The sequence below is a fragment of the Bombus affinis genome, unplaced genomic scaffold, assembly GCF_024516045.1.
Source record: "Bombus affinis isolate iyBomAffi1 unplaced genomic scaffold, iyBomAffi1.2 ctg00000070.1, whole genome shotgun sequence".
Taxonomy (NCBI): Eukaryota; Metazoa; Arthropoda; class Insecta; order Hymenoptera; family Apidae; genus Bombus; species Bombus affinis.
This window is the reverse complement of record NW_026108823.1, coordinates 1375714-1399981: the sequence shown is the minus strand read 5'-3', so window position 1 is coordinate 1399981 and position 24268 is coordinate 1375714. Positions and strand designations below refer to the sequence as shown.

At 37.3% G+C, this 24268-nt stretch overlaps 1 protein-coding gene across 2 annotated transcripts in view; it reads right to left on the bottom strand.

Annotated features, from left to right (window-relative positions):
• Positions 1-24268, bottom strand: part of LOC126927052 (integral membrane protein DGCR2/IDD-like) — a 392464-nt gene that overhangs the window by 253033 nt on the left and 115163 nt on the right. The gene's annotated exons all lie outside the window — the stretch shown is intronic.

Genomic DNA, 24268 nt, shown 5'->3' with positions numbered 1-24268 from the left:
GCATGCAATTTTTTAAAGGTCCCTTCTAATTTTATATAAAATATGATAAATGTAGATCGGTCCGTCGTGTCCAGTAGTTGGGTGACTAGTGGGTTGTGGTGGTTGTTGACTCTTGTGTTATATCTGCTTCTGGACTTGTGTATTTCATCTTTGACTGTAGGTATCTTGAGGTCACGGTGGATTGTTTCGTTGGTAACATACCAGGGTGCATTTGATAGGGATCTTAGCGTTTTCGATTGGAAGCGTTGGAGTATTTCAATGTTGGAATTACTTGCTGTTCCCCATAGTTTGATTTCGTAGGTCCAGACAGGTTTTATTGCGGCCTTGTAGAGGATTATTTTGTTCTGTATGTTTAGTTTGGAGCGTCGGCCCGTGAACCAATAGAATTTTCTTAATTTTTCCTTTAGTTGCTTTGTTTTTTCTGAGATATGTTTTTTCCAAGTTAGCCTCCTGTCCAGGGTCATGACCAGGTATCTTACGGAGTCCTTGCTTGGGATTATTGTGTTGTTAATGGTGACCTGGGGGCAGGTTTGTTTTCGGAGCGTGAAGGTTACATGAGAGGATTTTTTTTCGTTTATTTTGAAACCCCATTTTTGGAACCACTTTTCCATGGTGTCGATACTTCGCTGGAGAGTGGATGAGGCAATTGCCGGGTCTGCGTGGGTAGCTAATAGTGCTGTGTCGTCGGCAAATGTTGCTATTGTTACCTCGTTTGATATAGGTAAGTCGGCAGTGTTGATGGAGAACAGTAGGGGTCCGAGGACACTACCTTGGGGTATGCCGGATTCTATTGGGAATGTTGCGGAAGTGGCGCCTAGACATTTAACTATGAATTGTCTGTTGGTTAGGTAGGATTTTAAGATGGAGTAGTATGGATGGGGTTGGATCTTTTTGAGCTTGTAGAGTAGCCCTTTATGCCATACTTTGTCGAATGCCTGTTGGATGTCTAGGAATACCGCTGAGCAGTATTTTTTCTTTTCAAGGGTTTGGCTGATCATGTGGGTTATGCGGTGGATTTGCTCTACTGTTGAGTGTTGTTTTCGGAAGCCGAATTGGTGGTCTGGGAGTGTTTTCAATTCTTCTAGGAGTGGAAGGAGACGATTCGTGAGCATCCTCTCGAATAGTTTAGACAGGGTAGGTAAAAGACTGATTGGGCGATAGGAGCTGGTTTCATATATTGGTTTACCGGGTTCAGGGATGAGGGTGATCAGTGAGATTTTCCAAGCCTTGGGAAAGTGTTGAAGGCGGAGGATAGCGTTAAAGATTGATGCGATGAGTGCAATCCCTTTTATCGGAAGTTCCTTGATTGTTTTATTTCCTATTAGGTCGTGACCTGCTGCTTTCTTGGGGTTTAGGCGACTGATTGCTTCTATGATCTCTGAAGAAGTGAAGGGTTCAATAGGAGGGGACATTTGGAAGGGAGTGTGCAGATATTCGGTAACGTCCGCTGCAGCTATGGAGGAATGTAGTTGGAATACTTCAGTCAAGTGTTTGGCAAATAGGTTGGCTTTTTCTATAGGGCTACGCGCCCATCCACTCTGCGGATGGCGGCTTGGAGGTATTATTTGTGGGAGACGCGTGTGTTTCCTGGAGGCCTTCCATAGTGAGTAGTTGGAGTCGGCTGTGGGGGACAAGCTGGCGAGATATTTGTGAAAACGGTCATTATTGTAGTTTTTTTTATAGTTTTGGATAGTTTTCTAGTTGCGTTGTTTAGTTTGCGTTTGTCCTCCGGTGTTCTATGGATCTGTCATATCCTTCTTAGTCTACGTTTTTCTGCTATTTTTTTTAATATGTACTGGGGGTATTCGTGATTGCTGATGGACGTTTTTGCCGGTGTGGAGAAGCGGATAGCGTTTATTATGCTCGTGTTTAGGTATTCCGTGGCTGCTTCGATTTCTTCATTGGTTTTTAGTGAAGTTGAGGCTGAAGTTGTGTGTGTAAAGACTTCTCTAAAGAGCTGCCAGTTGGTGTGTTGGTTATGTATGGAGCCATTACGTGTATTCTCGATGATAGTTGAACTGACTGTTACTATCACGGGGGATTGATCAGAGGAGAGATCAGCCGAGGAATTGATTTGGACGTGTCTTGACGAGATATTTTTTTTTAATGAGGAAATCAAGGAGATCGGGTATTTTGTTTGTGTCGGTGGGCCAGTGTGTGGGTTCGTATGTGGTAAGGTAGTTGAGGTTGTTGGTTATTATGCTGTTGAGGAGGTTTTTGCCTCCTACTGTAACCAGTCTGCTGCCCCATTGGGTGTGTTTGGCGTTGTAGTCTCCTCCAGCTATGAATCTATTGCCCAGGGTGTCCAGGAAGTCGTCAAAGTCTTCTTTGGCGATGGAGTGTCTGGGAGGGCAGTATACAGCTGAAGTGGTGATTGTACCATGACAGTCTTCTATTGCTACGTTTGTTGCTTGGAGGTAGTCTTTCTGGAATGGTGGAAGTTCGTAGTGCTTAATGTTTGATTTGATTATGATTCCGGTGCCGCCGTGGGCCTTTCCGCTGGGGTGTTGGGTATGGTAGAACTTGTATCCGTTTATGTTCAGGTAGTTTTTGTCGGTGAAGTGGGTTTCAGTTATGAGCATTATGTCGATTTGCTGGTGTTTTAGGAAGAGTTCTAGGTCAAGTTTGCGTTGCGCTAGACCGTTGGCATTCCACAGAGCTGTGCGTCTTGGTTTTATTTTGCGTCGGGGCGTATTAATTTATCCGATGTGGATACACCGTTTTTTTGTTGTTTTTAGATACAAGTGACGAGAAATTATGAAATGATATTTTAAATTTAAACTGATTTCATTCATTGATTTATTGTAGCGACAATGGTAACTTGTTTAAATAAAGATTTTGTAAATAAAATATTTAAGGTCTAAAATAATAAATAAACACATGTGAAAACATTAAAGCTGTTATCCTTATTCATGGTCTTGTTGGAACGTGTTTAACGAGCGTAACGTAGGCGTGAAAACGAAAACGTTGAGACTCTTGTGGCGTAAAAAGACTGAATTCCTCATAAAAATACAAGAAACGAGAGGAAACGTGCACATAGTTTATTCTCGACCTTGGATACATAAAACCAAAAAAAAAAGAAAAAGAAAAAGGAACAAAAATTTTTATTGGTTATTTACCGAAACTCATTGTATCATTTTTATTACTCTATATAAAACGTAGAATCATATACTGACGAATGTTATTTCGAATTTCTAACTTCAGAACGATAATTACATATTTGAAATTACCAATAAGTGGTAGTAGCATTAAAAATATGGAATATTCAACGAGATGAAATATAGGTAAAGTATTTAAAAGAAAAAAGATTGAAACGTTCGATGTAAAACGATGAAATTAAATGATTTGATTTGAAAACTTGATTCGGTTTAATAATTCGATGAAAAAAGTATTCATCCTATGAAAAAAGAATTCATGTTCCTGTCGATATATCAACGACGTGCGCCGTTACTTCCCACTGCTCTGCCATTCAAATGCAATACTCGAATATACATGGCGAAAGAAATGGAAATTGAGCAATTTAAGGGAACGAATTACTCTCGCGTCCACGTAACTTCAAAATGTTTCACGTGTCCGTGTTTGCGAAACGAAATTCGTCGTTGTCCAACTAACACGCTTGCAGATGCTACGTTCACTTTGTTGCATATAGGGCTTAAATATATGAACAAATAGAACGGCGCAACTGTCACTAGCGTAATTTTTAAAGTGAATTAATGCATAATCTCGTCATCTACGTTTGACCATGATTATGGCAGTGATCATTGTTATATACGAATCTTCGTGCAATATATGTGAAAATTCGTGGTTGTCCAATTAACACGCTTGCAGATGCTACGTTCACTTTGTTGCATATAGGGTTTAAATATATGAACAAATAGAACGGCGCAACTGTCACTAGCGTAATTTTTAAAGTGAATTAATGCATAATCTCGTCATCTACGTTTGACCATGATTATGGCAGTGATCATTGTTATATACGAATCTTCGTGCAATATATGTGAAAATTCGTGGTTGTCCAATTAACACGCTTGCTGATGCTACGTTCACTTTGTTGCATATAGGGCTTAAATATATGAACAAATAGTACTGCGCAAGTGTCACTAGCGTAATCTTAACGTGTTAAAGTGAATCAATACATAACTTCGTCATCTACGTTTGTCCATGACTACGGCAGTGGTCATTGATATATGTGAAGCTTCGAGGAGTAGATGTGAAAATTCGTCGTTGTCCGGTTAACACGCTTGCAGATGCTCCGTTCACTTTGTTCCATATAGGGCTCAAATATGTGAACAAATTGAATGGAGCAACTGTCATTAGCGTAATTTTAACGCGTTAAAATAAATTAATGTATAATTTCGTCATTTACGTTTGATCTACGTTTTTTCATCTACGTCATCTACGGCACCTACGCGAATCTTATTGATTACGTCTTTGGCAGTGTTCGTTGCTATAAATGAAACTTAATAGTTGTTGAAACCGCTCGAAAGTCGTGTTCCTAAATCATTCCCTCGTCTCGTATCGTGTTCATCAAATGGAAAAGGAGATTGTGTTTTAATGAAATCGCTTGTTACTATCAATCTTGCTGTGTCACTCGCATAGGAGAAGAAAGCGAGGAAGGAGAAAAAAATTAAGGTAAGGTCATCAATGAGCAAAATGTTTAATGTACATTAAAATTGAGTCCGCTGCAACCCTCGTGACTTTTAAAATTCCATACGTATATTGTTATACGTAACATTGCCATATTAAATATATTCGATCAAATATTCAATCTCGTTCCCTGAAAGCTGTTCCTGGATATCTGGTTGGATACTTTACGCACGGAAATAGAGAGTGTTAACAGTAACAAACCCTCTATGTAGTGTTTTTGCTTTGCTCTTTTGATCAGGTAGATGACATTTTGCTTCGAAAAACGGATATATATACCACGGATATGCACATACAGAGTATGTGTATCGATATACACATTGATATACACCTTTGTACAAAGTGTCAAAAAAGTATTTATCGCGGTATTTTTTTCAAGCCATTCTACACCTTCGATTTGATGAAAATTGGTTAAATAAGTGTAACGCAAAATTGATCTTGACCACAATTTTCAGTGTCAAATTGTTTTTCTATTGCATCATATAGTGCTCATTAGAAAGGAAAGTTCCGTTGTTTTAGAAAAAATGTTTGAAATTTCATTAATACTTAGATTGATTTTATTCATATTTTAAGGTCAAATATGGAATACAATAACATCAATACTAATATCTACTTTTTTGTGCGAATTACTTTATATTTCAATCTTCCTTGATACGCCGTGACAAGCAAAAGTGTAAACACAGCCCGTTGATTTTATGTAAAAAGCGAATGTCGAAGGTATAATGAGAAAAGAGCATTATTTGACCATTCCACAAAATAATTTACCTAAATAGTAGTTAATTCTATTGGATATAATAAACGTGAAGTAGTACTAGTGGACGAAATACCTATGTTGAAACCTTGATTCGACGAGTATAATTAATGTGCAAAACTGTAAACATGGTTTGAGATATCCATTTTTGTAAAATGTTTTGTACATTATTAATGTTAATGAAAATTAACTATTACATTTCGTTAATAATAACTTGTAGTTACTGTTACCTAATCTTTACCGATCACTTGAGAAATTAGTCTTTTACATTTATGTGTTTACTTTTTTCGCTCGTCACTGTACATGTTTAAGTCAGATATGAAATATCTGGCGTATTCCAGCGGCTTTGATTAAATCTAAGATGTTGATATCCTTAATATTGAGAATGTTGTTGGAAACTATTATGCTGCGGTCTACCATTCGTTTTTGCCTATATATACCACGGAACAAAGGATAATTTTCACCGAATTCATCCAGAGCATATTTTCTAAGTTTTACTGTATATGATTACGCCCATTATATTATATTATGTTATTACGATGTTATCTAATTAATTGTTGTCTATTTATTTTGATACTTATATTAACCATTATTTATAACATAATATACTAAATACAATTAGTATACACAATTAGTATAGGGATTAGTATAAGAAATTTTAAACAGCTTTTTTCAAAAGAACGAATCATTTACGATCCAGGGGTTTTCTGAAACTTTCGTTTCTCGTGATGAGTACTTTATGATGCAATAAAAAATTTTGTCTGAAAATTATACTCAAGATCAATTTCATGATCCATTTTCTCTAACAGATCTCCATCTTTCACAGCTATAACAAATAATTTTTTGACACTCTATACATTTAACATCGATTATAATTCTGATAATTGAAACACCGAACATTAATGTGTTTATTCACTACGCCAACACAGATAACAATTAACATTGATATATAATATATATTTGACGATATATATCTGAAAGAATAGAAATTTCATTTAATCGACTATATGACCATACTCGGTTAAGTACCAACAACGACTATCTATCAACCTTATCTTACTTCCTCAAAGATATAGAAAGACTTTAAAAATTTCAGCCATGTGATTTGGTCCTTTAAAATTTAGAAGTAATATAACGATAAAATACCATCAAAACCTTTAAATTTAACGCACGAAAACATGTCTTCTTTGCTAATGGCGTACTATAAATATAAATATTTGAATAAATATTGCGAATTTCATATTGCTAAAAGATTTATACTATTCGTTCGTAAATAATCGTCGGATCTATATTTAAGTTGAAACTGTTGCATTAGATCTCTTTTCTTACTTAAAATTATTTGGATTGGTAACTTGGATGTAACATGTAATTTGTTCTTCCTTTATAAATAGTGTACAGAAGATACCAATTCAGAGAAATGGAAGGAAAGTCTAAAAGCAAAGAAAATCTACAGGAAGATAAAACGTTCGAGCCTTGCCAGGCTATATAAGATGCTAAATAATTTCATTTTGACAATGGTCCTACATCCTACTATGCATAAATTTAATATTAATATCAGCAGGTTTCATGCCAAGTATTACATCTAACGTATAAGCACGAGCCCTGGTTTTAAATGCCTTATAGTAACACCGAAAAGATTGTTCAGTTGGATGTCTGACTCAACATCAATATTTTACTTAGAAGATAATACGTCGAGAGCATGTTGGTGGATGGAATGGGAGATGAATGAAGGCCTACTTCTGTAAAATACGTAAAATGGTAGTGGGAATGAATTTTGGCGCTTGGGGACAGAAAAAGAGCTGACTGATACTGTCATACACCTGAATTTATAAAATTTTGAAAATCGATGTAACCTTTGAACTTTATCGTATTCTGTTTCATAGCACAAATTATTCTTCCCGAAATGTACGTTTAGTGTTATAATATATTTGACCAACGGTTCTCAAATACTAGTTTTGCAAAAGCAATGGTGGAATTGGAGCAATTCTTTCTTCTTTCATTCTTTGAATGACCTGGATTTTCGAGTAGTCTAGTGACGCTTGATCCGTACAATTAATCGATTTCTTTTTATTACACAAGTGCAAGAGATTCCGCGTTGGACGCCGATGTTGCGAGTTCGAATGCCTGGATGAGGTTGGCACTGAGTATTGGTCCGAATCTAATGTGGTTATCGTCGATGATTCACCTAAACTTGAGAAACATAGTGTATTGTGGACGCTGAGCTTAGTGATGGCAATTGTAATATTTTAATTTTTTTTATTCTATATTTTCGACTTCTTTTTTCGAGTAGAATCACCAATTTTCCGCCTGTACTATCAATTACCAACCAGCCTGTATGACAAAATTCTATTTTAAACTCCAAACTCGCCACGAGTGGCTATTTTGTTTACGAAATTAAACGAATTTAATAAATGAAATGGCAAGGAAGGAACTACAAGTGACCGTCAAACTATTTTTCTGCTTGAAAAGTAATTCGCAAAGTAATATAAAATAATACTACTGATTTGTGTCTCTTTCAGAATTTTTTCTTAATCACTTGTTTTTTTCCCTTCAAATTTATTATTTATTATTTATTCGGTGTCACGAAAACCGATTAAATATTAAATATCTTAAATATAGATTGAAATGAAAGCTTGTCAGTTCTCGTTCAGTTGTCACTTCAAAGTTGTTAGTTCAAAGGTTCTGGTACATCATAAAGCAAGGGATCAAATCTTTAACTTATTACAAATTAAATCTTTTATTGTAATTACGAAAATTATGAAAGTACCAAGGGAAACAAGTAGGGAACATGAACTGCTCAACGAACCAAAGAACGGCTCAGTGACAAAATTAATACAGTAAGGATCGCAAATATTACAACATTACACTCTTACATCACATAATAGTCCTCTATACAAAAGATATATAGCGAATCGACTTTTCACAACGATAAGAATCAACAGAACCAATTAAGACCAGGCGAAACTCTCATAAGATAAGATATAGATAGATAAGAAATAAATTTAATAGTAAACACGTAGGTGAAACACTTGCTGAAATTTGCATCACTCGACACGAGCGAACCGTTCGGAAGGAAAACGCGTTCAGCCCCCAAGGCTGTGGAATTGGGATCACTTAATTAACTCCGTTTGAATCTATCTTGAATTAATTCTCGTTTAACGACCTGTGCGTATTCAACATCATATCATTTCCGACCATATCGTTCCCAGAAGATGAAACAGCACGGTAAAACAGATGTGAATACCTATCACGAGCGAAACAGAAATGCGAAGATCCTTTGGAACGATAATAATAAAATTGCATGCATAGGAACCATGGATGGAACACAAGGCAAAGGTGTAGATGGTATTATAAGCTTTGAAACGAGCGTATAGGACGAGAGAAATTGATCAAAAAATTGAGTTGAGCCCTTTGAAGTTAGGAATAACATACTTTGATGTTTTGTTTAAAGGAGAGATATTGAACTGTGCAAAAATTGTATAGGTTCTCTGAAGGTAAATAAGATTTTGTTGCTGAGTAAATAAACGAGATTTCAAGTTTCTCTTGAATATTGGAAATTTAAAGGTTTTGATGGTATTTTATCGTTATATTACTTCTAAATTTTAAAGGACCAAATCACATGGCTGAAATTTTTAAAGTCTTTCTATATCTTTGAGGAAGTAAGATAAGGTTGATAGATAGTCGTTGTTGGTACTTAACCGAGTATGGTCATATAGTCGATTAAATGAAATTTCTATTCTTTCAGATATATATCGTCAAATATATATTATATATCAATGTTAATTGTTATCTGTGTTGGCGTAGTGAAAAAACACATTGATGTTCGGTGTTTCAATTATCAGAATTATAATCGATGTTAAATGTATAGAGTGTCAAAAAATTATTTGTTATAGCTGTGGAAGATGGAGATCTGTTAGAGAAAATGGATCATGAAATTGATCTTGAGTATAATTTTCAGACAAAATTTTTTATTGCATCATAAAGTACTCATCACGAGAAACGAAAGTTTCAGAAAACATACTTTTTGCTTCAAATAATTAAGATAAAATTTAGATACGGGGCTTTCAGCTTATGAAAGTCGAAGAGAAGATATATATTCCATTTGGTCATATTCTATTTAAATTCGTAACTACTCGTTCCATTTACGTTATTAATAAAACATTTTTATCGACAAGCTACCTAACAGAAAGACCTTTTTGTCACTCTAAATTACCTCAAAAGAAAATCCCTTGTCAAACATACCATGTTTCTCGTACGAAAATCCAAAAAAGATTTTCCAAAAAGATATATTCAGTGAACCATGATTCGTGACTGGTGAGCTTGAAAAGAGATGAAGCGTTGAAGCGTCAAAGTTGATATTCCACCAAGCTCTCGACCCTTCTATCTCAATAATCCTGATCAAAATTCGAATGAACTACCCAACGAAACGATCACCGTTTTCTATAGAATCTCTTATGCATTCTTCATTAAGGAATCGTCAGATTTTACCCCATTACGTTCTTCCATCACAATCTTCGTAATGATGAATAAAAAAATAAAAGCTTTTAAAACCCGACAGCGCTGTCATTTTCTAAAAACGTCGTCTTTATACTCCTGATGGCCACGAGCACATCCGACTACCAAATATAAAATGCATTGTGAGTGTGTCATCAGCATAATTTTCGTGAAAGGAGCAATTATTCTTGATAACTATAATTTGTAACATAGATTAAAATCGCTGATTTGATCCCTCTGATATTGTTGTCTTATGAGAGTTTCGCCTGGTCTTAATTGGTTCTGTTGATTCTTATCGTTGTGAAAAGTCGATTCGTTATATATATCTTTTGTACAGAGAAATATTATGTGATGTAAGAGTGTAATGTTGTAATATTTGTGATCCTTACTTTATTAATTTTGTCACTGAGCCGTTCTTTGGTTCGTTGAGCAGTTCATGTTCCCTACTTGTTTCCCTTGGTACTTTCATAAGTTTCGCAATTACAATAAAAGATTTAATTTGTAATAAGTTAAAGATTTGATCCCTTGCTTTATGATGTACGAGAACCTTTGAACTAACAACTTTGAAGTGACAACTGAACGAGAACTGACAAGCTTTCATTTCAATCTATATTTAAGATATTTAATATTTAATCGGTTTTCGTGACACCGAATAAATAATAAATAATAAATTTGAAGGGAAAAAGCACCGAATAAATAATAAATAATAAATTTGAAGGGAAAAAACAAGAGATTAAGAAAAAATTCTGAAAAATTCTGACACAAATCAGTAGTATTATTTTATATTACTTTGCGAATTACTTTTCAAGCATAAAAATAGTTTGACGGTCACTTGTAGTTCCTTCCTTGCCATTTCATTTATTAAATTCGTTTAATTTCGTAAACAAAATAGCCACTCGTGGCGAGTTTGGTGTTTAAAATAGAATTTTGTCATACAGGCTGGTTGGTAATTGATAGTACAAGCGGAAAATTGATGATTCTACTCGAAAAAAGAAGTCGAAAATATAGAATAAAAGAAATTAAAATATTACAATTGCCATCACTAAGCTCAGCGTCCACAATACACTATGTTTTTCAAGTTTAGGTGAACCATCGACGATAACCACATCAGATCCGGACCAATACTCAGTGCCAACCTCATCCAGGCATTCGAACTCGCAACATCGGCGTCCAACGCGGAATCTCTTGCACTTGTGTAATAAAAAGAAATCGATTAATTGTACGGATCAAGCGTCACTAGACTACTCGAAAATCCAGGTCATTCAAAGAATAAAAGAAGAAAGAATTGCTCCAATTCCACCATTGCTTTAGCAAAACTAGTATTTGAGAACCATTGGTCAAATATATTATAACACTAAACGTACATTTCGGGAACAATAATTTGTGCTATGAAACAGAATACGATAAAGTTCAAAGGTTACATCGATTTTCAAAATTTTATAAATTCAGGTGTATGACAGTATCAGTCAGCTCTTTTTCTGTCCCCAAGCGCCAAAATTCATTCCGACTACCATTTTACGTATTTTACAGAAGTAAGCCTTCATTCATCTCCCATTCCACCCACCAACATGCTCTCGACCTATTATCTTCTAAGTAAAATATTGATGTTGAGTCAGACATCCAACTGAATAATCTTTTCGGTGTTACTATAAGGCATTTAAAACCAGGGCTTGTGCTTATACGTTACATGTAATACATGGCATGAAACCTGCTTATATTAATATTAAATTTATGCATAGTATGATGTTGGACCATTGTCAAAATGAAATTACTTAACATCCTATATAGCCTGGCAAGGCTCGAACGTTTTATCTTCCTGTAGATTTTCTTTGCTTTTAGACTTTCCTTCCATTTCTTTGAATTGGTATCTTCTGTACACTATTTATAAAGGAAGAATAAATTACAAGTTACATCCAAATTACCAATCCAAATAATTTTAAGTAAGAAAAGAGATCTAATGCAGCAGTTTCAACTTAAATATAGATCCGACGATTATTTACGAACAAATAGTATAAATCTTTTAGCAATATGAAATTCGCAATATTTATTCAAATATTTATATTTATAGTACGCCATTAGCAAAGAAGATATGTTTGCGTGCGTTATCGATTTTACGCTTTTGCCATGCAAACATGGAAATTGCGATTCAAAATTGAATTTGCACTGGAAACGGTTGACGTTACGACATCAATAACATATTTCAAAAACACTGATGATATCATACGGAATCAGAGAGATTCTATGAGAAGTTAAACGCATAATCATCCTATTGTAAATAACAGGAACAGAAAGTACACAAGGAATAATACAGAATCATCCTATCATCCTATCCTACTATACAAGATTGCTTTGATTCGAGCTCAAACATAGGGAAATCTGAAAGAATTTTTCGCAGAATTTCCTTCCCCTTTGAATTGGCTTTTATACAAAACGACATTAACTTTTCAGGGAAATACCTATAGAGTGTGACGATCTATGATTTTAAATAGAGGGGTATATCTGAAAAGAGGTGGATGTAAAACGTAGCATATAAAACGTAGATCAAATCTTTATTCAAGGATTTCTTCTCTTCGCAGAGAATCAGGTTTTCAAGAACGATCGAATATGTATGCACTTGATTTACATGTGAAGTTGTCATTAAAAATATTGTTGCGTTTAAAAAGATAAATATTGATTTAAATTTAATGAAATTGTTAGTCCAATTGTTTTAAGCTTAAAGATATGTAGGTGTCACATTTATATATTGAAAACCTGGGAGCGGCATTAATTAACAAACCTAGACACGCGCACACGTACTTTAAAACCATGCTTGAAAATCGATATTCCCTGAAACAATGCATCGTTCTGCGCTTCCAATTTATTTTCGCACGAAGAATCAGTCCATTCATCGTTGCCGTCACCATCGCTACTGTAATCTATATTACTCGAATAAATTCTATATCTTGATTGGAAAATCGCATATTTTAACGAACTTTCTGTGTTTTTTTTTATGATTTTAATTGGCAATTTCCGAAATTGAACTATAGCTTGAGAATAAACCGATAATATTTGAGGGTATATATACATACATCATGTTTTTGATGGGTTTTGTAGTAAAATAATTGTAGAAAAAGCAAACTTTTTAAGAACAAATTACCATATTCGAGTAATAAATTATAGAAAATTACCAATGTAATTTAAAACTTAAAAAGAAGAATCTATTACACGTAATAAAGAGAAGGACTTGTTCACGAACGGTAATTCAACAAATACAGTCGTTGCAGAAACATAGTTTTACAAGGGAGAAGAATCTCTCTAGGAACTCGATGATGTCACGTCAAGCGAAAATTCAATAAAGTGATTACTAACCGTATTACCAGCGGCAATCGTGTTGCGGCAATTCGTAAATAAGTTAGTCGTCTATTTGGAGAAACGTCGCTGGCAATATCGTCACATTTTAATTACGTCAGCGCTATCAATTGGTCTTGGAAGAAAGTTTTCCATTATGTACTTTTGCCCACGGCGTCGTTCCAACAAATGAATCCGAGTTTTGAATCGCTTTCTCTTATATCACGAATTTGTAACGGTGTTTCTTCAAACTATAAACGATTGTAATGAATGTCTTTGCGTACAAAGACCGATACCTGGTTTGACTAGAAGCTTTAGCTAATTAGTGCCCCAGTTAATTTGGATGTTCACTACCACGCCACTTCCCCCCCCCCCCCCAAAGTGGCTTGGTGTCCTCCACGTAAAAAAAAAGAAAAAGGAAAAAAAGAAAAAGAGAAAGGAAGAAAAAAGAAAAAGGGAAAAAGAAGAAAAAAAGAAAGGAAAAAAAAGAAAAAGAAAAAGGGAAAGAAAAGAAAAAAAGAAAGGAAAAAAAAAGAAATAGAAAAAGGGAAAAAAAGAAAAAGAGAAAGAAAAAGAAAAAGAAAAAAAAGTTAATTTGGATGTTATAAAATGTAATATAACCAAGAACTTATCTTCTGCTTGGTAGTCGCATAAGAGAAGACCGAGCCATTGAATCGCTCAAATAGATTAGCTGATTCGCTTAACGTATTTTTACTTCCGATGACGTAAACAAGAGCAGAAAGTACACAAGTAATAATACAGAAATGTCAAATGTACAGAGGAATAGATTTCGTTAAATCATTAGAACGTAACATCTCCTTATAATTCTATTTGTGTATAGCAAAATAGCTTGTGTGCTTTCATGAAATATAATTGATATTTAGAAGCTCCCATGTAGGTAGATATATAACTCGTGTTAATTAGTAATTTAACAATACATCATAACAACATATCATTTTCGTTTCTTCGTTTATCTCGTTATGCGCGTAAACGAATGTGTAAATAAAGACATATAATCAACGATAACATGTAGTGGCAAGCATGATAATTATCGACAAAGGAGAATATTGGTGAAATGATTGTGGGTGATTTCACTCGGTGTATCGGTAAATAAACTTTGATAGACATTGCCGGTGGATTCGCTGTCGGTGAAATCGTGTCGATGAAATAATTGTCAGTGATTTAAAGATAACCCAATTTATTGATCTCCCCTTCATAGAGTTGTACGTCTCTCTATAATACATACTCTACCTGGAAGGGCTGAAACATTTAGCTTAGTCACACTAAACTGGATTGGACTGCAAGTAAGAAGATTGAAATGCAAAATTCACGTGTGAGCGCAACGGTTTAGATGGAAAGTTCGATAAGGCGATTATGTATATTAACCCGAAAGAAAGCTCATGGCTTTGCAACGCGTTACACGCAACACGGAATTTCCCTCGCTGAAATAATCCTATTACAACGATACGATTTTCCTTAACAAATCTCGCAATGTAATTCTCCCTCTACAACTTTTTATTAGGTTTGAAACACGAGAGTTTCGAAGCTCTGCAAAGTCTCGCGAATCTAGATGTCGAGTTTCAACGTATTTTCGCTTCTTATTTTATAGCTGTTAATAGTTATTATCTCACTCTGCACGTACATCAAACGGTTACTTATGTAAATCCAAAGGAAACGGAAACAACCGAGAATAATTGAGGATAATTCGAATACGTACCGATTAGTAAAGTGTTTGGCAAAGAAAAAAAAAAAAGGAAAATTGTATCGGAGAAATAGGGGAAAAACGGTGGCGTACATCAAGCAATCTTTATGGCTGTAATACATTTATTATTCATTTATGTTCATTTTCTATCGCGTCACAGACCTTGAAATAACTGGCAGAACGAGCATATAAATCTTGTATCGCTCGACCTGACTTCTCCCGATGGAAAAATATTCACCAGCCTGGGATCGTGCATCGCTAATTACTCCGTTCTACTTTTCGAACGCGTTTCCATCCATACAGAAAAGCAAGAAGGCAAACTCTATCGCACAGTCATGAAGAGATGCAAAAGCAAGAAACCAACCAACGACATGCCGATCGACATGGTGAAAGCAGTCCTACAGAGGCTATTCACCATGGGACACGGATCCTCCCATTATGAGGGCCGCGAAGAGGCAGAGACCGAAGAAGAAGAAGACATCAGCTTCAGCGTCGTCATCGGCGAAGGCGATGTCGACGATGGCGCCGGAAGAATGAACACCAAGATGGCTGCAGGAGTCGATGGAAGACTCCTGGACTGCTGGAAGCAGGAGCTGGAAGCAAGCTGGAAACAGACTGCTGGAAGACGGCCAGAGTAATACTGCTAAGGTAGCCGGGAAAGGATCCCAGTCTCCCTAACGCGTATCGGCCGATAAGCATACTCCCAACCATGAGCAAGATCTGGGAAAAATGCTTTAAGAAGATCATCGAGAGATGCATCGGAACGGACCCGTTCCATCGGAGGCAGTATGGGTTCCGAAAGAAGAATTAGCTTAGCGAATACCGATAAGAACAGGAAGAAGCAGAAACGGGCACAACGAACGGCCCTGTGCATAACAACGACGGCATACTGTACCGTCTCCCACGCGGCACTTTGCGTGTTGACCGGGAATCTCCCGATCTACATAAAGATAAAGAAGCTCGGAGAGACTTACGAGTGGAACAAGATCCATAAGACCAGGATCGGCGCGGATGACGGCAACGAGCTGAAGGAGGAACTGGAGGCGCAAGGAAATTAATACCGAGTGCCCTGATATTTACCAAAAAGAAGATGGACATCGATCATCACACCATGCAGCTGTTAACCGGGCATGGGAGTGTGGCGGCACGCGACACTAACTAGTGTCGGACGACGGCAGCGACATCTACAGCTCCCAGTGACAATTACAGCGGACCAGGCCCAACTACTACAACTATCACGCACGTCCAATAAATATATCACGCACACACGGCCACCTCTACATTGGTGACCCCGACGTGATCGACAGCAAAACTGAGGTCTGACCGTGATAGCATTACTGAGAACTTCCATCATCGCGAATCTAGACCTGTGGCAAGCTGGACCCTACCGCTACGACGAACACGGAACGGCCCTTCCTTCAACAAAAACTCGACCCCTCACCGCCGACTCACGCATGCAGGTGACTGGGTACGAAACGATGACCGACCAAGCCAGGAGTGATGTGGCCGTCGCAAAAGTTCATGGGCATTACCACTAGCACGTCATACTAAAAAATGGAACAGAGGCCTACGACCGTACGCGGAACGCCCGCACCGTACTGACAGGTATCCACCGCCACATTGAAGACTTCGAGCAACATCCGCACGAATTGGACAACAATTGGACAATTGGACGGTTTATTACACTAAGATTCTAACGCTATCACTGGTAAGGGGTACTGTGGCGGCACTCGACAAGCCAAGTACCACCACTCGGCACTAACTAGTGTCGGACGACGGCAGCGACATCTACAGCCCCCAGTGACAATTACAGCGGACCAGGCCCAACTACTACAACTATCACGCACGTCCAATAAATATATAACGAACACACGGCCACCTCTACAGGAGTTTTGGGGTCTATAGGAAGAGGATTGGCAAGAGCAGCGACAGCAACTGTCTCGACTGTGAAGACCCTAACGACGATGCAGAGCACGCCCTCTTCACGTGCCCGAAGTGAACGTACAGAAGGATTGAGCTGGAGAACGCTCTTGGCGAGAACATAGACGTGGACAATCTGATCGCCACGGTGACCGCCAAGAACGAGAGCTGAGATAAATTCAGGTAATTTCGCAAGACCGTCATGCCTCACAGGAGGGTGACAGCGAAGGCCTTGAAGGAAGCAAGGAGGAGAACGAGAGCAACAACAACTACGCGGAGCAGTGAAGGCAGAGATACAAGACAACAAAGAACCACAGAAGGAGATCAGCCCAGTATTCTGAACTAGCTGAGAAGATGACGAGAGCAATACAGAATATACAGAATAACTGCCTGAAGAAGAAGATACAACGGGGCATGAAAGGACAACCCTGATGACTGCCGACAGGTTTTACCGGGGTTGTCTGTCCTCGAAGCAAAGGAAAAAGGAGGAGGGGTTTTTAGTGGGTATGGCAACAACATCCGCCCGAGTCCCACATAACCCAGTGATGCGGATCACTGGGTATGCGTAACAGCATTTTCCCCTCCTCACGCAAAAAAAAAAAAAAAAAAAAAAAAAAATAAACTATCACACTCTATCAATTTTAAGTTGATAATTTCGTTATTATATAATTTTTCTTAGTCTAAACTGAATCCAGGAAGAAGAACTTTCATCCAATTACATACTTCATTAATTCATGAATTATATTCGTTACCGTACGTACAAAAAGAAAGTTGACTGATATAAAAATTCAAAGGATAGAATTTCTAAGCTCGCGATTGGAAACAGATTCAGTTCAATGGTTTAATTTGCCATTTAATTGAATTCTCTGGCAATTTCAGCGAACTGTGGGCTTTAAAAGTGTCCCGCATTCAAACGCAAGACTTCTCCTCCACCTTTCCCTTTCTTTCAATTCCAACCTCAAGTAATTGACCAATTAATTCGACGATATATTTACATGCTTGCAAGGGATTCAAACAACTTCGTTGCGTTAAATTCGCAATTATAACCAACAGGAATGTCTCAATCAATGTGCAGCTCGAAACAAATAAAAGATAATTAACTTTTCAATATAACGATTGATATGTTTGATGAAGAAAAATCTATGAATTTTTAAAAACGTCTCCTAGTACATTTAGCATTTTTATAATAAAAACTTAGAACATACACGCACACATATACTATTCCATGAAATGATTTGCACAGCAATGAGTCTAATCCTATCATATTATAAAGGGATGAACGAACTTTTCCTAATAAATATAACTTTATACAAAATCTTGTTTAAAAAAATTAATTTTTTATTCTCATTAAATTAATTTAATATCAGAATATATAATTTTAGTCGTTATCAAAATTTTATGTCAAATGCGTTCATAGATACATATATAAATAAATGTATCCTATGTATCCTATGTATTTATTGCAACTGAAATCTTAACTTAAATATTTATTAACAATATTCTGACGAATATGCAATGAAAGATAAAAACAACTTTATTTTTCTTATAGAATGTCTCATGCTTCTTACTCATTTTATGTTTCTCGTTGTCAGTGCGTAACTACTTATCAGCCGCAGGAATGCTAAGTTTTACTACTGAGAAACGAAGAGACATATAGATGCAAATATACGCTATCTCGCGTGAAAAAACATCAGATACATTAACCAGAAGGAATATCCGATACATATAAAATTCATAGCGTAGTTATTTATACATACGGAATATTTATTTCTGTATGAAATATTCTTTCTTCTGAATTCTTATTATAAATGTATGTCCATTTCCTACCTTAAAATGTCTCTCCTTTGAAAAACTCCATTTAAATATAACGATCAACAAAATATTACCAATAAATATATTAAAACGAGATGCTGAAAGAACCTTTTAATGAAGTACAAATGATTATTTCAACTTTAATTCTGTTAAATTTGAATTGAATCATTTATAAACCGAACAGGTGTATAAAATTTTATTGCGTAAAAATCGTGAAGCTGAAAATTAGGAACGAATAACGAATGGGTAACCTAGTTTCATTAAAAGGTACGTGTACGCCGATCCGCGTAACAACTTCGACACTCCAATTATTATAAAGCATGTATCCTTCAGAGATTTTTTGCGCGAACGCAAGATACCTTTTACACGTGCAACTGAATAAGTGGAACGTGATTTTCAATATTTCTTCTTGTAGAACTTGTAACAACGTAACTGTTTCACGAATATTTTCCCTGACAGTTTTACAACGATGCGTAGAAATCTCCTTTTCTAATTAATAATTTCAGCATTTCTCTGAACAGTTTCGTTGCGATTAAAAAATATACAAAGCTTACGACGTGGTTGTTTAAAAATATTTATATGGAACAAGATTTCGAATTTGTCACATCAATCGCGATCTCAGCAGGTGTAAATTAATTCGTTCTAATGAACGAATAAATTAAACGGCTCGTGACAAAAATTATCCCTGTCCATGTTTGTCTTTCTAAAACTAATTCAAGGCGAGTTAAATGAATCGCTGTGTACAATATTCGCGCAGCATGTGCTTTAACGACCAGCATGCAAGCGTTAACGGTGTACTTATTAATTAACGGTAACTTATTAATTAATTAAATTCGTGTATATCAAGTTTCCTATCATTTAATAATTTCGTGTAACTACAGAGATTTGATACTATGAAATGAAATATAAAACTTGGTAAAAAAACGCGCTTCGTTAGGAAATGAGGGTGATGATGCAAATATTTTTTGTAGCCATTATATAGAATTTCGATGGTATAATTAATCAGTATCAACTTACCAGCCCCTGACGGGACGAAAGTGACGAAAATAATTTGCAAACAGATGAAGATTGCAAGTATTTTCGAGTCCTTCATGGTTGTAAAAAATCAGGTAATGTTGTCGCTGTAGAATATGGGAAAATCAGGCGTTTCAATATCAGTTGTGCTGGCACTGGAGTGCGTAGACCAGAAATATCTGCGACAAAAATCAGAATACATTTGTTTTCGCATGATTGGATCAATTTTGTGTAGGACTAAGCTGATTGAACCTAACACGGGATAATTGTCCACCTTACGACCATAACAAGCCCGCTTGATTCCCTGTAAGTGCTTGAAATTGATGCTTGTATTCTTTCCAGATTAACAAGCTTTGCCCCCACCCCCCCCTCCCTCTCTATTTCCTTAGATCGAGTTAGACTGCCACAACATATTATCTTTCTTCTTTTCTTTTCTTTCGATCTTTTAAAGCCTTAAATCGCTGGTTATTACAGTGTATACATTCAATTACCCTGTAAGTCGTAAGTACATGTTTTACGTTATTTTTCATTTTCCAGCTAAATTCCACAAAAACAAGAAATATACTTCCAACGTGTTTTCACATGTCTCTAGCAAAGATCTCAAAAACAAGTTGCGGCGCAATTTAAAACGACAAATAGCACCGCGTGTCTCGTTGTGGCAACGCACGTGTAACGTAAATCACATCAGAGACCAGGACACACACACACACACCGCGGGCAGGATGGTGTCCCGGTTGGCATACTTCGAACCCGATGGACCGATGAGGGAAACACATGGCGACCTTGGCGACAATGTATATTGCCGGAGTACCTGAGGATTCATTTATGGACTAACGGTCCTTCCACCAAATGTTCTAGAAGCGTAGCAACGGTCACGTACGCCTACAGGGTAGTGGGGATAATGAGGGAGCAGATGTCACCGAAAGTAAAAAGATTGTAAGAGACTCAGTCTCGTACGGTCACGGCTAGAGCTCAGAAGTGTCTTATAAGTGTATAAACGAAGGAAAAATAAAGTTTTCTTCTTTCTTTTAAATTTCCTTTTATTTTACGTGACACACGCTTCGTCAGCTTTTTAAAAGCGCTCTCTGTCTGCTTTTTTCTCTCTTCACCGCCTATTCGTTTTTTCTTAACGTGTGAAACCGTTTTTACGAGGACGGGAGCACAGAAATGACGTACTGGCAATTCTGTTTCGTGATGACACAAGCAGCCCGGTTTCAGTGAATTAAACCTGGCCCCAAGCTTCCAATTATCTCTCCCTTCCTTTCCTTTATTTTTCCCTTCTATATCGAGTTTGAGGTTTTCTAAATTTCCATTACAATCAACTATGGCTTTTCTCTATTTTATATGTTAGCCGATGATTCATGGCAAAAGCGTCGGCTGTAAAAATATTTGGAGTTGCAACAGCAACAAGTGTGCTTTCTCAAACAGAAAATATTGGAAGCGTACTCGTTGGCAAAACAGTTCACGGATAGTTCGTCCTCTGCTTGTTATTTGTTTCAATACCGTTAGCAAATAAATTCATGAAACATAGTGTGTTTCAACCGTTCGCAGAGAGACGCGATCGCTAGATAACGCGTCAACGAGAGTCGTAAATTCTCGTTACGATTAAACAATCGATGCCACGAACTGATTGATCCCCTATTTCTATTACGAGAATAGAGGTGGTTAGGTTTGAGTGTATACGAACAACTATACTGGGTTGGTTGATAAAAGTTTAATAAAAATAACGAAACAACAAGTTCAGTCAAAGATCAACAATTATAAACGAAAAAGATAACAGTCAAGGTTTGTTTAGCGGTTTGCTTATAACGAGACCTATCGCACAAGCAACAGCTTGAGACAGACGTTATGTGTTAGATTCGATTCAATGTGTAACGTTCGACGCGTCACAAGGAACTGATCGACTTTAGATGATTTCTTTGTCTCATCTTTAAGACGACCCCCACTATACTTAGGTCACGCCACCGTTCGCGCCTATGATCACGTATGTCTATTCTTGCGTGGAAAACGTAACGGACAAAATTCGACGTTTCGAGAACTCGCTGCTTGGCGATAGCTATGCGCTCGTCGATACATTGTATATGATCCTGGGGTCAGATAAGACGATCCGACTGCGACATTATAGGGCCGCGAGCGACGGTTAGAAAATACAGCCCGTGGTAAGCCTCGTGGCGTAACATTGAGGTTATTATTTCTAATGTATTTTTCCAGTGTTCTGCCTCGAGGTGTAAGGTTTCTTGACCCTCATAGCATGTGCTTTGAGTTGTAGTCTCCCGCTGCGATGTACTTGTCCCCTAGGTCCTGGAAGTATTCTTCCCACATTTGTGATGTTATTTTGTGTCGCGGAGGCACATATACTGCTGACAACTGGAAGTAGTTGCTACTAGTTTGAACTGTAACGGTGGTTGCTTGTAAATATCCTTTGTTAACTTGGTTGTGTAGATAATGTTTGATATCGTTTCTGACTATCACTGCTGTCCCTCCGTGAGCTTTTCCTGAGGGGTGTTTGGTATCATATATGGTGTAGTATGGTATTTTCAAGTAGCTTTTTGTAGTGAAGTGTGTTTCTGAGACAAGTAGTATGTCTATGTTGTTATTGTATATGAATGTTTTAATTTCGAGGGCCCGTTGTTGTAGGCCGTTTGAGATCCAGGCTGCTATTTTTAGAGTATCCGTTTTTATTTTTTGCTTAGCACGTATGTAATTAGTTGTAGCATGACTGTGATTTGTTGGGTTTGCTGTCTGAGTACTGCGTTTTGTTCGCTTATCATTCTGGTTAGCATTTCGGTGTTCTTTATGGATTGTTTGAGCAGTTCTTTGATTTCTTCAGTGTCATTGTTATTATTGCCGTGGTATTGGTTGTCTGTATGTGTCGGTTGGCTGGTTACTTGAGCGTAGCTTAGACCACCAATGGTGTTGGTGCTGATGGGTTTGGTGTTTGTTGCTTGCTCTGTATTTGGTATTATTTCGGGTTTTGTGCTGTCCTGTTGGGCTTGTGTGTTGGTGATTGTCCTGCTTCGTAGGGGCGGGAACAGTTTGCGTTGTAATTGTTTCCTAGCTTCGCAACCTTTATAACTGGCTGGGTGTTTTCCGTTGCAGTTGTAGCATTTAACCTCCTCTATTTTTTCCGTTGATGGGCAGTGTATCGTAAGATGATTTTTTGCGCATTTAACGCATGCCGGGGTTCTATTGCAATAGTTTTTAGTGTGTCCGTATTGTTGGCACCTTATGCATTGTGGGATTTCTTTTTTACGTCTAGGTGGCTCCACTTTTTCTATTGTGTTTAGTAATTTTTCTATATCGTATACTTCTTTGTTGTTGTTTCTAGGTTCTAGTTCAACTAGGAATGGCGGTAATGGTTGTTTGGTATCGTATTTGTTGATGTTATTAATTGTCCTTACCTGGTGTCCGATTTTTGCCAGTTCTTCACTTATTTTTCCGGTATTTGTTTTTCGGTGTAGTCCCCTGATTACTGCTTTGTAGCTTCTGTCAGTTTTGAGTTGGAAAGTGTGATATGCTGCGTTTTTTCCCTTTAGTGATCTTGTAATTTTTCTGAATATTTCTGGGGTGTTGGTTTGCACTTTCACCTGGTCTATTTTTATCTGTTTGATGACATAGTTGTCTTTCCCTGCAGTGTTGTTTAGGAGTTCGATGAGGGGGTCGATTATTTTCGCATCTATGTATATCGGTGGTGGTTTGGGAATGCGGTTTGTCGGACTTTCCGTTGGGTCCGTTGCTGCCTCTTCTGGCAGTGCGCTGAATGGATTATGCAGCTTGATATCTTGTAGCCACTGTTTTTTTTTCAAATGTATCAATTTTCCTCGCGCTTGCGAGCGGGGTTACCTTCCGTTTTTTGCTGGAGGTTGCCACCGTCCAGCTTTCTTCCTGGTGTATTGGTATGTTTTGCTCCCCGTCGGATTGTGTTGCTTCCATAATATCGTCTTTTTTCTCTACATATGTAGTGTCTGTAGCTCTATTTATGAAATATGTTTCACCTGAATTAACTATTTTTATTGGTGGAATCTGCATGATTCCACGTTTTGTAGATGGGCGTTTGCTTTGTCCCTTTCTCTTCCCTCTTGCCGCACTTTCACTGGAGCACTGTTTCACACGTCCGTTTAGGTCGCCTGCCCAGGCGGAACTGTGTTATAAAGTAACACTGCTAGCGTGCGGATCTGGACCAGCTCAAATTGTATTCCTGTATTCCATTATCAAGTCAATTTATATTTTGTATCTTACACTTCATCCACGCGTTTTTCTCTCTTTATATACTGAATAACCTCAGCAGGTTATAGGCCCAGGGCTGTAAAGTGTAAGATAGCAACGCGAAGTGAATAAATTGTCAAAGTATTGTGCTTAGTAAAGTAAGTGATAGAGCTAAAATGGAATCAGCAAGTGCGAAGATCGAGATGTTACGTGGCGAAGAAAACTGGCTCCAGTGGCGTTTTGTCATGCGTACACTTTTGGAGGGAGATGACGACCTGATCAACGTGTGTGAAGGAAATCTGTGTCATCCAGGTAACAGTGCGGAGAAAGAAATCGCCCGTAAAAGATTTTTGAAGGCAGATCGGCTAGCGAGAAAATTAATTGTGACCTCAGTAAGA